At 43.5% G+C, this 15,253-nt stretch overlaps 1 protein-coding gene across 1 annotated transcript in view; it reads left to right on the top strand.

Moving 5' to 3' along the window:
- The first annotated feature begins 253 nt into the window (after positions 1-253).
- The window catches only part of MAJIN (membrane anchored junction protein), a 488,974-nt gene continuing 473,974 nt past the window's right edge, over positions 254-15,253 (top strand). The window contains exon 1 of the mRNA XM_044075421.1: positions 254-471. The gene's annotated coding sequence lies outside the window, so the exon portion shown is untranslated. The remainder of the gene's footprint in view (positions 472-15,253) is intronic.

Here is a 15,253-nt window from a genome sequence, read left to right as displayed (position 1 = left end):
TCTGCTCTGGCTTCACTTCAAACAAAGTATACAGCTCTTTGCCGCGGATAACTTTCAAGTATCCGTCCTATCCCAAATTGTTTTGCACCAGTGCGCTCACAAAACAAAACGAGACAGAGACATCTAGTCATTCTCAGAACTTAATTTGAAGGCGGGAAATCATTCGAAGGACTTCGCAGGTGTAACGCGAGTCTCGTTTATTTGTACTGGGAAGAGACTCGGGAAACTAAATTGTAAGGGTAGTAGCTCTGTATGTTCTTAACTTATCTGACGTAAAACTGTTGTTCTTTGTATTTCTTTAAAGTCGATACTTTATTTGTTTTTTTACAAAGTATTGGTTGTTACCTGCTTTTTTAATTAGGTCATAGTTCAAGGAGCCCTTCTCTGGTTGGCACACTTCGTATTATTTAGAGGTCGAACGTTTGTGTAATTCAAAACTGTCCACTTTCCTTCTCCAAGATGTGGAACACAGTGAGTCTTACCTCTCAGCTATCCAGATTTTTGCTTCATATTTTTGGCCTGTGTCATAAAATTGTATTTTTATGGAAAATCACTGAGGGCTGAGGTCAGAAAAATAATGGCCGGCGTTTGAGTTTCAGACTTCATATCCATCGGAAAATTAATGCTTGTGCAAAGACGGTTAGCCCATCAACTTTCTAAATGCGGAAGAGGAATATTTTAAAAAGTGTCCTTATTTTTTGGGCCTTTGCCCCCCCCCCCCCTGTTATTTGTGGCTTTGTCCAGATTTATTGTTGTAAGAGATTGAGAGGTACTACTTGTTATAAGGTGGGACATTGGCAAAAAAGGTGGAATACTTTCAGCAGTTTGCTAGCAACTTCAACTTGGAAGCTCACGATGATTAAAAAGTGTTATTTTTTATGTTTAAAGACTTTTTGGCGAAATAACGTTGCAATATTACTTACCATGGATATCTATTTTTTACAAAAAGTTCTCGAGTCTGAATTTATGACCGACACTTTCAGTGTGGAATTGCAAGGAAATTGTACTTTTTAGGACAAAAAAAATAAGAACATTGTACATGATGAGATACACTTAGGTACATTTGAAAGATATGGTATCGTTTGCGCTCTTTGCCTGCAATTTTATTTATTTATTTTTACATTTATAGATGTACGAGTTGTTGCACTTGGTTTCTGTTTCACTACCACTAGTGTTGTTGGATTCTGTCACAAAGAGCATTTGGAAAACAGCTAAAAGCCCTCAAGCTAAACATAAATACCAAAAAAGTTTGCCTGGCATCTTGATAGCAGAAAAACATTTTCATACTTGGATAGGAAGACTGAACATACATACTGAACATACATTTGAGAATCGCATATCTCAACTTCTAAGTGTAAGAAATCTGGACAAAAAAAAAACAAAAATAAGGGGGACAAAGGCTGAAAATCAGGGGCAAACTGTAAATATTGCTGTTATAAAATTCAAAAGTTGCTAGAATAACAGGTTTTGTATTGGCTTTACTTATATGATCAAATTTGAAACACACATATATTATTGTGTAGTGTCTTCAGTCCTGAAAGATATGCCAGAAAAACAGAAAGTTTATGAGGGGCAGACCAAAAATATCAGGCAAAAATCTGGACATTCTGTGAAAATCTGGATAGTTGAGAGGTATGGAGAATTGGTACTATAACATAACAAAGCATCTTAGGATAGCATAAAAACACTTGCTGCTTCCAGCATGTTGGTAAAAAGCAAATATTAAGCTAACATCCCAAAGGCATGCTGTAGGTGGATTGGACACTCTAAATTGGCCCTAGGTGTGGGTGTGTGCGTGTGTGTGCCTTCTGTGGAAGGTTGGGCGCCGGGCTGGCAACTCGACACTGTAAAACTCCACTGCCAATCATGAGCGGACTGGTGATCTGCTGTTGCGACCCCTAACTTGGAAAAGCCGAAAGAAGAAGAAGATGGAGTTCCTTCTGTGGGGAGTCTCGCAAGACCTTGCTGTGTCCACATGAGTTTTTAGTGGGGTCTCCATCTATCATTTAACTGGCTACTAGGGGTGTGTGTGTGTGTGTGTGTGTGTCTCGTGCACATATTAGTGTGTATTGCATGATAGACTGGTATCCCATGCAGGATTAGTTAGTTGCTTGTCCTATGACTGTTGCTTACTAGGTAACCACCAGCTTTTCACAGCCCTGATTAAAGATAACATAAAGAATTATGATTAGGTTTCTGATTGTGACCAAGTTGTATGTGTGAGAAATGAGCAAATTTTGAAGACATTCACCTAGAGAGTGGAGTGAAATTAAGCTGCAGAGAACAACCTTCACATTCACTTTGAGAACATAGAATAAATTGGTTGAGATAAGAGATTTTTTGTGTGTTGACCAGGGTAGAGCATTATTTATTGCCTTTTGTTTAGTGAGATGGCCCAACTTGGCACTCGGGCTCTTTTTCAGTGAAGGTCTGGGGGAGAAAAGCTCCATTAGATTTACAAAAATTACACTGCGGTAGCGTTGTCGCCTCACAGTAAGACGCTGTGCGGTTCGATTCTCAGCTAGAGCGTCTTCTGCGTGGAGACATGCGTGAATGGGCGTACCTTTGTTGAAGATTGTGTGTCAGGCCTGTATGTAGAAATCAACTGCCAATCATTAGCGGACTGGAGCGCTGTGGCGACCCCTAACTGGGAAAGCTGAAAGACACAAACAAACAAAGAATTTACAGAGAAACAAGAATCAGTTTCTTAACAGTATAAATGGGGTTTTAGAATAATCCAGTGTGTAATACAATCAAGACAGAAGTTAGTACAAATATGATTTCTATAAGAGTGTTGTACAATAATTAATTGATTCATCTGAACCATTTTCATGTCATCATGGGGTTTGAGTTGTACATGTAGTGACCAAGGGAAAAAGTAGGATACATTTTACATTGTTAGGACAAACCATTGTTTCTGTAGTGGTACTACAGAGGTACCTTGACCCCACTACCACTGTATATAGTATTTACAGAACTGGTAGTTGAGGTAGGAGTGGAAGACACAAGAATGAGAAGAGGCACTTGAAGTGGGAAATAAAAGAGAGGAGAATATATAAATCGTGTGAGAAGAGAGGGTAGCAGAAGAAGAGTTAAAAGTGAGGGAGGAAAATAGTGACGAAAGAATGGAAGGCAGAGTAAAGAAGTGAGATGCGAGGGGAGAGAACAAAAAGGAAGATGAGAGAAAGGAAGGGAGTGATAGCTGAGATGATGTACTTTTGTCAAGGAGGTAGACTACTTGGATGGAAGACCAGGATTTTGGTGATCCCACTTATTTATCTGAGCATAATTCTTTATACTGCATGGAGCTTTACCTGCTAATTGTAGTATCACATACAAGCAAGCGAGAGAGAAAAGTGTAAGAGGTCTAAGTGTTTCACAACATTGAAAACTGTAACACACATAATACTATCAGATAAATTTTCGTAGTAAATGGAGCTTTAGCTGAGCCAATATTAAAGAGGTAAAAAGCTGTAGAAGTGCAAAATATTTTACAGCTTTTAAAGCTGTAATGCACTAAGCACTGATGCACAGACAGTGGCGTGACCAGAAGCTGTGTCTTTGATTTTGTCAAAGCTTTAAAAGCTGTAATACTCTTTACAATGAAACACACACAAACACACAGACACACACACTCAGATGTGTAGTAGTCTGATGTGTTTTACAACTTTTAAAGCTGTTTTAGAGTCTCACCTCTTGTGTGGTGGTTGGTTTTTATGTTCTAGAAGCATAACAGCACTAAAAGATGGTTAGTAAAACTTTGGTAAACATCTTTCTTACATAAAGATGCTTAACAAAGTCGTCTTTTTCTGAACTGAGAGTGTAATCATGGTAGTTGATGCAGTATGTATTTTATAAAATACAAATATGTGTAGGTCTGTTGAGTAAAAAATGAAATAGGACTAGGAAACAAGTGCTGGACAGATTTCCATAATCCTACAGTAAAAGATATTTATTACACAAACAAGACCCGTGTATTCTGTTTATACATTTTCCCTGTATTTGACTCGTATACACCTAGCAGTTCTAAAATGTCATTCTTTTAGCATCCTAAATGCATTTCTAAGCATTTTTCTGAAAAATCTTGTTAAAAAGTATAAACAAATGAAAATATATTGTGAGCAGTAAATGTTATTATAAAGGTGAAAACAGCAAGATTGTTCGGCACAAGTCTTTTTTTTTATAGCAATGATGATAGTTAATGCCTTCACCATCTTTATACCAGCATTGTAATGTCCAGCATTGTAATATACTGTAATGCAAAGAATGTCATATCTCGGTAATTGTGCAACTGTCCATACAATTTCAGCAGCATGTTTGTTCAGTCAGACTTGAGCTTTCACATGGTAGCAAGAAACTGTTTTTTGCTTTTGTCAGACCAGTAATGAAGAACAGGGTGCCCATTTGAACCATCCATGACTTGAGTTCAGGAATGTACTCAAGCTCCCATTAAGGGTTGGCCAGGGGTACTGGATGATATAACCAATGATCAGCTGTCCTGTGTTCGGAGAGGGTTTGGGGAATCTCAGTGACTGGCTGACCTGTGGTGGAGGCCAGAAACCTCACAGGTCATCTCAGGACTCACAGAGGGTAGTCATTGTACTAGTGACTCCCATAACTAGGCATAGTCACCAGATGCTGTGTGAATGATGGCTTCTGGCTTCATTCTTGCAACTCCCCTTAAGATCATTGGTCCAGGCCTAACAGTGAGTTACAGTGAAGTTATTTTCCTGAGAAATTGGTGGGGCCCACCCAGCCAAAGGTCCCATCCAGGGTGCCTGGTAAGGAGCATTTGGGGATCTGGGTTGGGTGAGTGAGGAAGCCAATGAGAACCATCAGATGCAGTGTGGGGTCAGGTGGGAAAACACAAAAATTAAATCTGATGTTGTAAATCTTTATTCATTAATTATTATTAGGACTTCGGTTCTGTCCTCGGAACCGATATGGCCGTTTCCAAGATCGTGCCAGCCAAAACCTCTCAGCTAAGACCTACCCATAACGCCCCTCTCCTAGTTACACCAGATCTCGCTTGCCACGTTCCTAATCAGACGTGCTAGCCATCTCTCTCAAAGCTAAGTAGAAAATTCATTTTTAAGATTGTTTCTCTTCAAATTTTTTTATTTTTTAGTCAATTTAGCCTTTTCTCACTGTCGCCTATAACCTAATTCTTTTCCCTACCCTTTACCTTGGTAATTTAATTTTCACCATTATTGGTACTGTCACATAAACCAAATAATTCAGCAGAACGGCAGTTCTAAAACTCCAATAAACAAACAAAAAGAACGCCTTGGACCACGGTCTTCTTCTCTATAGTATCAACACCAAAATCACAAAGCGCCAGTGAAATTAACGCTTTTATTCACCAAGGAAAAATAAAATACATGCGTTTTCATCCTACATACAGGACTTCATCAGACAACCATTTTTAACTTGAAAAGCCATTTAAATAATCTCTTAAGTCACCTGTTTAATTGTTAGGATGAAAACGCATGTATTTTATTTTTCCTTGGTGAATAAAAGCGTTAATTTCACTGGCGCTTTGTGATTTTGGTGTTGATACTATAGAGGAGAAGACCGTGGTCCAAGGCATTCTTTTTGTTTGTTTATTATTGGTACTGTCCCTCTCTCCTGCCTTTGACAGGCCCTTCCTTACCACTTGTGGTATTTTTTAAACACCATCGTTGGTATTCTATCACCCTTTTCTCTCCCTTATTTTGTTTTTTGTATAGGATAGCCTTGTTGCCTTACTATGTCAGACAAAGCTAAGTTGGAGTTTAAACAGTGCGACAGGTGTGGGCATAAGATGCCTAACTCGGATATATATGTTCGTTTTCCAGCAACACACCAGCAGTCAGATTCCACCAACGTTCTTTTATTTAACGATCTGGTACCTCGGCCATTCGCCTTCAAAGGATCACATTACAGCTTTGAAAATAAGCTCTATTTATATCATGAACTAATTGATAAATTAACAATTAGTTTGATTAGAAATCAAAATTTAAAGTGATCTTTACTTCAACATTGAATAAAATGCAAACATTTACTTATGATAGTTTATCTAAACTGTTATCAGAGAATTTATATCTTTATTCATTAATTTTATAATATTTCTTTCTTTTATAATCAATGAAATACAATTTTTAAATAACTTTTATATCAAAATAGAAAAATAACAACATATTATTTACTATTAATTGATATATAGTTTATCAAATAAATAATTGATTAAATAATTCACTTTCAGTAGATCAAAAGCACATATAAATTCTTAGGATTGCCTAACTCGGATATATATGTTCGTTTTGTCTACTGTTTGGGCGTGGATCACATTAAAGCTGACTGTGACATTTGTGCTAGTTTTAGTAATCGTACACTAGCAGAATGTAAAAATAAGCTTATTTTAAAAGGTTTAATCAAGACACCTTTTTCGGAGGCTCTATCTGGGTCAGAGGTCTCACCCCCTCCAAGACCAAAAAACATAAGGAAAAACGGAGTTACTCGGTTCCTGCATCTCCGTCAGTTATGGAACCGAGTCGGCTCCATGCTTTGCCGGCGCCCTCGGCGCAGACCTCTTCGGCACCAGGCTCTGTATCTTCTCCCTCGGTGCCATCCATGATATTCACCCCTATTTCAGTTCCAACATCGGCACCACTGACTTCAGTGTCGTCCTTGGATCCGACATTGGCTTTGATGACTGTACCTGCTTTGGCACCATCCCTGGCCATGGTGCCGACAGTTTCTTCGGCTCCATCGGTTCCAAAACTTGAATATCTGCCAAGGACAAGATACTCTCCAACTTACGACCCTTTTTTGGGGGCAGAGGTTTAGCCCCTTTTTAGAAAGACCTGATTTTCCTTCAGATCCACTAGGAGTTTTTCTGAATTAGATCTAGTGCGGGTTGTGGACCAGCTTCTGGCAGCTAGGAGATTGCCCATTCCAGCTAGACCTTCCATCCCTCTTGGCTCAGAATCTTTTACTACACCTTCCCCTCTTTATTCTCCTCCGTCCTCTACCCAGATCCCGGAGATCTCAGTACCGATGTCCACTCCGGTGCATACTGTCTCAGCTGCAAAAGCAGTTTTTCCCCTGTCTGCACCGACCACCATTGCTGCATGCTCTCTTGGAGCAGTGCTTGGACTGTCTGTACCTTGGTACCTAGTCTGGCGCCTGTTTTCTCGCTGGCACCGTCTATGTCCACGGCTCTGACGGCTTCCAGTCCTCTCGGAGCTCCTCACCTGGAGGTGGGCTCCTCAGGGCTGGGTGTGACCCCGGTTTCGAGATTATCCTTCCCGGTTCCGGGCTCCCATCCCTCCTTGGGCAGGCCTGCTGTCCAGGTGATGGAAAGGGTCCTTGACTCTGCAGGCTCGCAGTCAGCACCAATGACATTAATATCAGAACCTCCCCCTTAGCATGCACCTCTCCCAACCCTCTATTTCAGAACGCCGGGCACGGGAGTCGCAAGACCCCCCTTTGAAGGGAACCCCTTCTCTGGAGTTCTCCTCAGATCCTACTGGGGAGCCACCCCAGAAGAAACAGTGCAAGAGGAAGCACCTTGATTCCCCTGAGGAATCTATCACTGAAGACACTGATTGTGATGCGGGGGAAGGGTCCCCACAGTCTCCCCCAGACGACGTCTCATTCGGAGACATTCTCGAAACCCTCAAGCAGCGGGAGACTGGAAGTCCCCTAACCCTTCTTCTGAGGAAATGGTGCTCTTGCAGGCCTTTCATGCTCAGCCATCTACTTCCTGGGTGACCCCACCAGCAGATGACCTTGTTAAGCTCATTGTGCAGCATGCCTGGAAGGCCCCGGACAACGTAGAACCTGCCTCCCCGGAGGCCAGACAAAATGTTATCTACACCTGAAGACCAACCCCACTGGTCCAAGCAGTTGACAGTTGATTCTATGGTCGTGGCGGTGGCCACCAAGAGGGAACTGGCAGAAGATAGTTCCACTGTCCATCCTCCAAACATGGAGTCCCGGACCATTGACAGACTAGGGAAGCGGACCTATGCTTCAGCGACCTTCGCCATTCGGTCGCTGCACTATCTGGCACACTTTACTCGGCTCCAAAGAGACCTAATTTCCGAAATGTCTTCCTCTTTGGTGGGAGTACAGCCTGATGAGGTGTGTGACACTGTTGCCTTGCAGCTAGTTACCCTTGAATCTATCTCGAACTCCTCGATGTGTTTGATATCTCACACCAATGAGGGGGCAGCTTGAGCTGCCACATCAGGCATCGTCATGAGACGTAATGCTTGGATGCGGTTGTGTGACTTCGCAGACCCCTTTAAATCTTCCTTCCTCAATGCACCTGTCGACGAATCTGCTCTTTTTGGCCCAAAGTATGAGACACACTTGCACATAGTGAGAAAGACGGAAAGACCTTATCTGCTGTGGGCATACACTTTTCCAACCCACAGAGGTCCTACTCCAGGAACCAGAAGGGAGGAAAAATGTGGTTCAAGAAATCCCAAGGATCTTTTCGTGACACTTGTAGTGAACAATCCCCCTGGGGCAGAGGGGGCAACTTATATGGAAGACACCCCTTTCGGGGTAGAGGGGGTCCACATAACCAGGGAGCTAGAGATTCTTTCTCCGGCAGACCTTACCTGCGCTCCTGAGCAGTGGCCCGATTGCTTTCCTCTGAAAGCAGTTGGGGTTGTTTTTCTCTGCACCTACCAGCCTGGCATCTTATTAATACCGATGTTTGGGTGCAGAGTATAATATCCAGAGGCTACCAAATACCATTTAATTTAATTCCCAGACCCCTCAAATGAATCCCCGATGTACCACCCAATCAGAGGGAATTAGCAGCCTTAGAAATAGAAAAGCTGCAAGAAAAAGAGTCATCCAACCAGTCCCACAAGACCAGACAGGATCCGGGTTTTACTCGAGGTTCTTTTTAGTGCCAAAAAAGACAGGGGACTGGAGACCAATCCTGGATCTCAGCCTATTGAACAAATTTATCAAAACTCAAAAATTCTGGATGGTCATGATACAGTCCATTCTTCCCTTCCTAGGGAATGACAACTAGATGTGCTCTATAGACCTCCAGGACGCGTACTATCACATAAAGATAGATCACCTCTCCCAGAGATTTCTCTGCTTCCGGCTGGGAGCCAATCACTACCAGTTCAGGGCACTGCCATTTGGTCTCTCTACAGCCCCCTGATTGTTCACCAAATGTATGGCAGTTGTGGTAGCTCATCTTCGACTACAAGGATTCCAGGTGTTTCCGTATCTAGACGATTGGCACCTTACCGCACTGACCAGGAATCTCCTAGTCCACAGCCTCTCTTATACTCAAGGTCTCGCTCTCCGCTTGGGGAATACAATCAACAAGGACAAATCTCAAATGTCCCCAATGAAGACACTGGAATTTATTGGAGCGGTCTTCGACACAGCATCCTGTCAAGCTTCTCCCCCCCCCCCCCTCACAGGCTTTCGAAAATAAGACACCAAATCCAAGACCTTCTTCCTCAGACCTGTGTACCAGCACGTCTTGTACTGCAACTCTTATGCTCCATGGCAGCTGCCATTACGTTAGTACCACTGGCATGGCTGCACATGAGAATCCTGCAGTGGCTCCTTTCCGCACAGTGGTCATTTCTACGTCACCCACACGACCACATGATACATCTTCCAAATCGTTGCAAGGAAGAAATGCTATGGTGGATGAAGCCACAAACGAATCTTTGGTGTTGACCGTTCTGTCTTCCCCAGCCCACGGCCACGGTGACCACAAACGCTTCCCTGTTAGGGTTGGGGGGGTCATTTGCAGGGAAAGACGGTCCAAGGCACCTGGTCCCCCATGGAGGACAATTTGCACATAAATGTCCTGGAACTGTGGGCAGATCTTTTAGCGTTGTAAGCGTTCCTTCATCCCTACCCTCTGGGACCATTGCAGTTCAGTCAGACAACATGTCAGTCGTCTGGTATATCAACAAGCAAGGCGGAACCAGGTCTTACACCCTGTGTCGGGAAGCCATGAGGATTTGGCAATGGGTGATAGCTTCCAACCGCTTTCTTATAGCAATGCACATTCCCGGGAGTTCCAACTTTATTGCAGACAATCTGAGCAGGAACATCCTGATGCCTCATGAGTGGTCCCTCAACCCTGTAACAGCGGATCGGATTTTCCAATGCTGGGGCAAGCCTTGCTGCGATCTGTTTGCTTCCCCTAAGTACAAATGCAGAAGCTACTTTGCCCTGATCCCCCCCCCCGTCGGGGGAACCCCCGAGGGATGCTCTAACGCACGATTGGCCCCCAGGTCTTCTGTATGCCTTTCCCCTGTTCCCCTCATTCCAAAATTTCTCCAGAAAGCTCAGAGGTTGAGAAGCAAAGTGATCCTCATTGCCCCTTACTGGCCCCGTCAAGTCTGCTTCCCATTTCTATGGCCTCATCTGTTTCACAGCCCGTGGATTCTGGATCATTCCCAAGACCTGTTATCTCATCCTCAGGGACTGATTCATCCGAACCTGCACAGTCTCAAGCTCACAGCTTGGTTCCTCCACTTCCAGTGATTACCAGGCTGCCTGACATCCCATCTCCTGTTCGTGAAATTCTTCTGGCTTCACACAAGCCTTCCACCAGGAAAGTTTATTCTAGTAAATGGACTAGGTTCTCTGTTTGGGCCAAAGATCAGAACTTAGACCCTTTCTGTATGCCTGTTCAAAAGATCCTACAATACCTGACTACTGTTTTACATGCAGGATCCTCAGCATCGACGATCAATGTACATATAGCAGCTATCACCAATTTTCATAATGGACTTGATAATTCTTCAATTATGTCACATTGCCTATGCAAGACATTTTTGAAAGGAGTATTACATGTTAAACCTCCGGTCAAGCCTCCCTTAGAACCCTGGGACTTGACTTTGGTACTTCAGTGTCTCACAGGTCCTCCTTTCGAGCCCTTTGATTCATGTGATTTAAATTTTTTGTCATGGAAAACCTTACTTCTAGTAGCACTTACCTCAGCGAGAAGAGTATCTGAGCTGCAGGCCTTGAGTGTCAAGAGACTTTACTTGATCTTCCACATGGATAGGGTTTCCCTTCATACTGATCCTTCTTTCTTGCCCAAGGTCATTTCAGGATTTTCCATTAACCAATCTATTGACCTGCTGGTTTTCTTCCCTCAGCATTCTAATAGAGGGGAGTACCTTTTGCACACCCTTGATGTGCATCGTCAGCTTCGTTGTTATTTGGATAGGACTAAATCTTTCAGGAAAACAGATCAGTTGTTTGTGGCCTTTGCAGGACCCAGATTGTGTAAACCTATTTCCAAAGTGACTTTATCCTCCTGGCTTAGAAACTTCATTACCTTTATCTACCAACAGAATAAGCTATCCTTACCTTCCAGAATAAAGGCTCATTCTACCAGATCTATGGCTACTTCAGTAGCATTTCATTCCAGAGCCTCTGTGGATGTTATCTGCGCAGCAGTCACTCGGGCAAGACCTCATACCTTTATCTCTCATTACAAATTGGATTTGGCCTGCAGGGGACGAGCATCTTTTGGTTCTATGGTGCTCAGGAATATCCTTCCTTAGGGCCACCCAGGAATCAAGTAGCTGGGGACTAGGTCCTAATAGTAATTAATAAACAAAGATTTACAACATCAGATAAAGAAGTTATGTCTTACCATAACATTCCATCTGTGTTGTAGATCTTTGTTCATTCATTACTTCTCCCCCTCCTTCCTCCTGTCTTGACTCTTGGTGGACTTTAGGAACTCCTGGTTAGGGTATTTGCTCAGACAGAGCCTTCTACTATTTTTCTTTTACTACATCTAATATATAGGGGTGGACAAACTCGATCTGGAGTAACTAGGAGAGGGGCATTATGGATAGGTCTTAGCTGAGAGTTTTTGGCTGGCACGAGCTTGGAAACGGCTGTAGTAATGAATGAACAAAGATTTATAGCACAAATGGAACATTAAGGTAAGATATAACTTCTTTTTTCTGAGTGCTTAATTTACTTATATATTGGAAAAAATATTTTAAGTGATGACTGTTTGCATAATTATAACAGTATCAGTAACATTTAAATATTCCAAGCTGTACAACTAACAGTGTAAGTATCACTGACAGTTTTTTCATTTTCATGTAAGCTTTCATCTGAAATAATAGTTTGTAAATCACTTACATTTGGAAATGCCTTTTAAAATATTTTTGCCCCCCCATGTGACATTATTTAATCAGCCTGTTCCCCAGTGCTCCATGTCCACACTGGGTCTATTAGCTTATCTCCTATCCCCCTGATTTACTCTGGTATTGCTGGGTTGGAGGTAGATCCTAAAGGTGTCATGTTAGCTCGGCTATCTTTGCATCCATCCTGGAGGGGGCTTTCTTTATATGCCTACCCATTCCTGGCCTCACCTTCCATGCTTGTCAATTACATCCAAGAGCAACTTCCCTCTATAGACCATGCCTCCCCTTAGGGAGGGCCATCGACGAATGTCCTCTCACCTAGAAAGGGCACAACCATCCCTTCCTGCTGCTCCATCAGTCTCCTGAACTGCCAATCTAACCTGGTGTGACTGGGATGTTGTCAGAGCTTTATCCTTTCATGACACAGATCTGGAAATATTAATATACATTTTAAATACGTCACACTTTTATAATTACTAGTAAACAGCTAGTAATATCTCCGTGCCTTCTGTGGAAGGTTGGGCGCCGGGCTGGCAACTCGACACCGTAAAACTCCACTGCCAATCATGAGCGGTCAGATGATCCGCTGTGGCGACTCCTAACCGGGAAAAGCCAAATGAAGAAGAAGAAGAAGCTAGTAATATCTCCAGCCTTGTACTTGATATTCAGATAGTGGGTGTGTATTTTTTTGGTAGTACTTTTCCCTCTGTCTGCCAACTGTCAAACCTTTCCCTACTGCATGCCCATTAATTTCCCAGTGGTAGGGAGTTCCAACATCCATTAATGTAAAAGATGTCTTAGTCAGGCCATCCTACAGTCAGAAGTTTGGGTTGCATGTGCCCTCACCAGCATCCTATGTTTTTTTTTTTTTTTTTTTTTTTTTTTTTTGTAATGACTGGCTTAACTGTCCCTTAGTGGTGACCAGAGTACTTGTGCGACTGCAGGGACTGCCTGTATCCCTCTATCTGCATATTTATGCTCCTTCACATGTGTAAACAAGGCGTACTGTCACCAACTTGGGTGGTCACCTCATGTCCTCTGTACACGGACTTCACACATCCTGACATCTCTGTGCCCTCCAGTGGGGGCTGTTTATAGAGCAACAGTGTAAGATGGTTTAGGCCTCCATATTTTCCTCTACTCATCTTTCCTGCCTGCACTGTCAAATACCAAGCCACTAATCAAACTCACATTGCCTGTTCTTAATCATGACTTTCTCTCTCTGTTTCACTCTTGTGGGCTTGCAGTAATATTTTTCTGTTCCTGCCATATTTTACATTGTGCCCTTTAGCGACATGTAGCTTATTTTCTTATGAAAATATGAATGCAAATATGAAACTGTATATAACAAGTGACAGATGTCTCCATTACAGTGCATTCTAAGTTTTTACAGTCTTTTTTTAAACAACGTTATTAAATTATCACTTAAGACAAACATACATTAACAGATAAGAAAACAAACCATATCAACATATGATGTTATGTGATCCTATCTCGCCTACATTCTGACTGATGGGTTCGGAGCCGATCCCTCGGCTCCGACTCGGCACGCTTATGCCAAAGAGCGAAGTCTCTTACTGGCTGAGCTTACCATATTCCAGGATGCACCACTACCAGTCCCCCAGATCTCGTTTGCCGCTAACAAGTGAAGACGTGGTCTCGAGCTGGCTGAGTTAAGTAGTGATTATTTCACTAGTTTTTCTGTCAGGATTTTCTTCATTCTCAACAAAAAGCTGTTTTAACAGCTATTCTTGTGTTTAGAGTGCGTTTGACAAAATTCACTTGGTGAATTCTTGTGTTGTGAGTGTGAACTAGGAGTACCTCTTGTCTGGAAAGGCCTTTCCCGGTCTTTTTATTTGTAGGTGACTTCGGTTCTGTTTCGGATCATTTATATTTCTCTTCTTTAAAGAAGAACTAGCAGAGAGAAATTATTCAAATTTACAGAGTTTGTGCTGTGTTTTGACTACAGAGTATTGCGAGTGATAACTGTAAGCCTATTCTAGGTGTGTCACCAGTGTTTCTTCAAGTTAGCTTCTGAAATTTTCGATAATGTCTCAGAATCCTAGGCCTTCGGGCTTTAAGAAATGTGTAAAATGTAGCTTCAAAATGTCCATCACGGACGATCACTCGCTCTGTGTGTATTGCTTAGGGGCAAAACATTTACAGGAATCATGTAGTGTATGTCACGCTTTTTCCTCAAGGGTCCTCCAGGAGAGGAAAAATAAATTAATTCTTAAGGGATTAATTAAACCTTCTTTCGAAGAAGCTTTGGCATCCTCTCCTTCTCCGGCCAAAAAGAAAAGGGCGTCGGCTCCGACCAGTCCGTCGGATCCGATCGCTAAGAAACAAAGGCAGGCCTCTCCTTGGCTCCAAGGACTTGGAGCCGAGGTCGAACGGTCTGCCTCGATGCCACCAGTATCGACTCCTCTGGCTTCGGAGCCGATAGCTGGGGCATCGAGGCGGGTCACCGCCGGCTCCACTGCTCGGAGCCGACAAAGGTTGCCCGCTCAGACACTTCCTCCTCGGCGAAGTCCACCTCGGCACCGATGGAATCTGGTGTGTGTATTCCTTGGCGCCGATAGTTGTCGAGTCTCCTCGAGCCGGTCCCCTAGTCCTTTGGGGCCGTTGGAGGCCATCTCGAACCCGTTCTGTTTCCTCTCGGTCTTCGAGGATGTCAGATTCTGATATAGACAGGGTGCTCCAAAGACTGTTCCAGTCCCCAGTCTTCCAAAATTTGTTTGGTTCCGACCCAGTTGGCTTCGGAGCCGATGACCTTGGCCCACCCATTGCCATTCCTCCTCCGACTGCTTCGGCTCCGTCGAGCAGGTGCTGTCGGAGCCGGTGGAGATATCAGGGTCGGCTCCGACCCTTACTCCAACCCGGCCTTCGGGTCCGAGTTTGGTACGCGGACTTCTTCGGCTGGACCCGGGGTGATGTTTGGGGCCTATGCTTTCGGTTCCGAGCCTCCCCTCGGTGCTGCTGCGGGACTTCCGTTGGCTATCACGGCTCTGGGGACGGACACTCCCAGGATTCTGGGGTCCGGCTTTCAGAGCCATGAGGAGTGCCTTGGCCAAGTCCTCTTGCCATCTCTCCGG

Source organism: Protopterus annectens, chromosome 6.part1 (genome assembly GCF_019279795.1).
Source record: "Protopterus annectens isolate FY-2018-M chromosome 6.part1, PAN1.0, whole genome shotgun sequence".
NCBI classification, from domain to species: Eukaryota; Metazoa; Chordata; order Ceratodontiformes; family Protopteridae; genus Protopterus; species Protopterus annectens.
The sequence above is the reverse complement of the archived record's forward strand: the minus strand, read 5'-3'. Positions and strand labels throughout refer to the sequence as shown.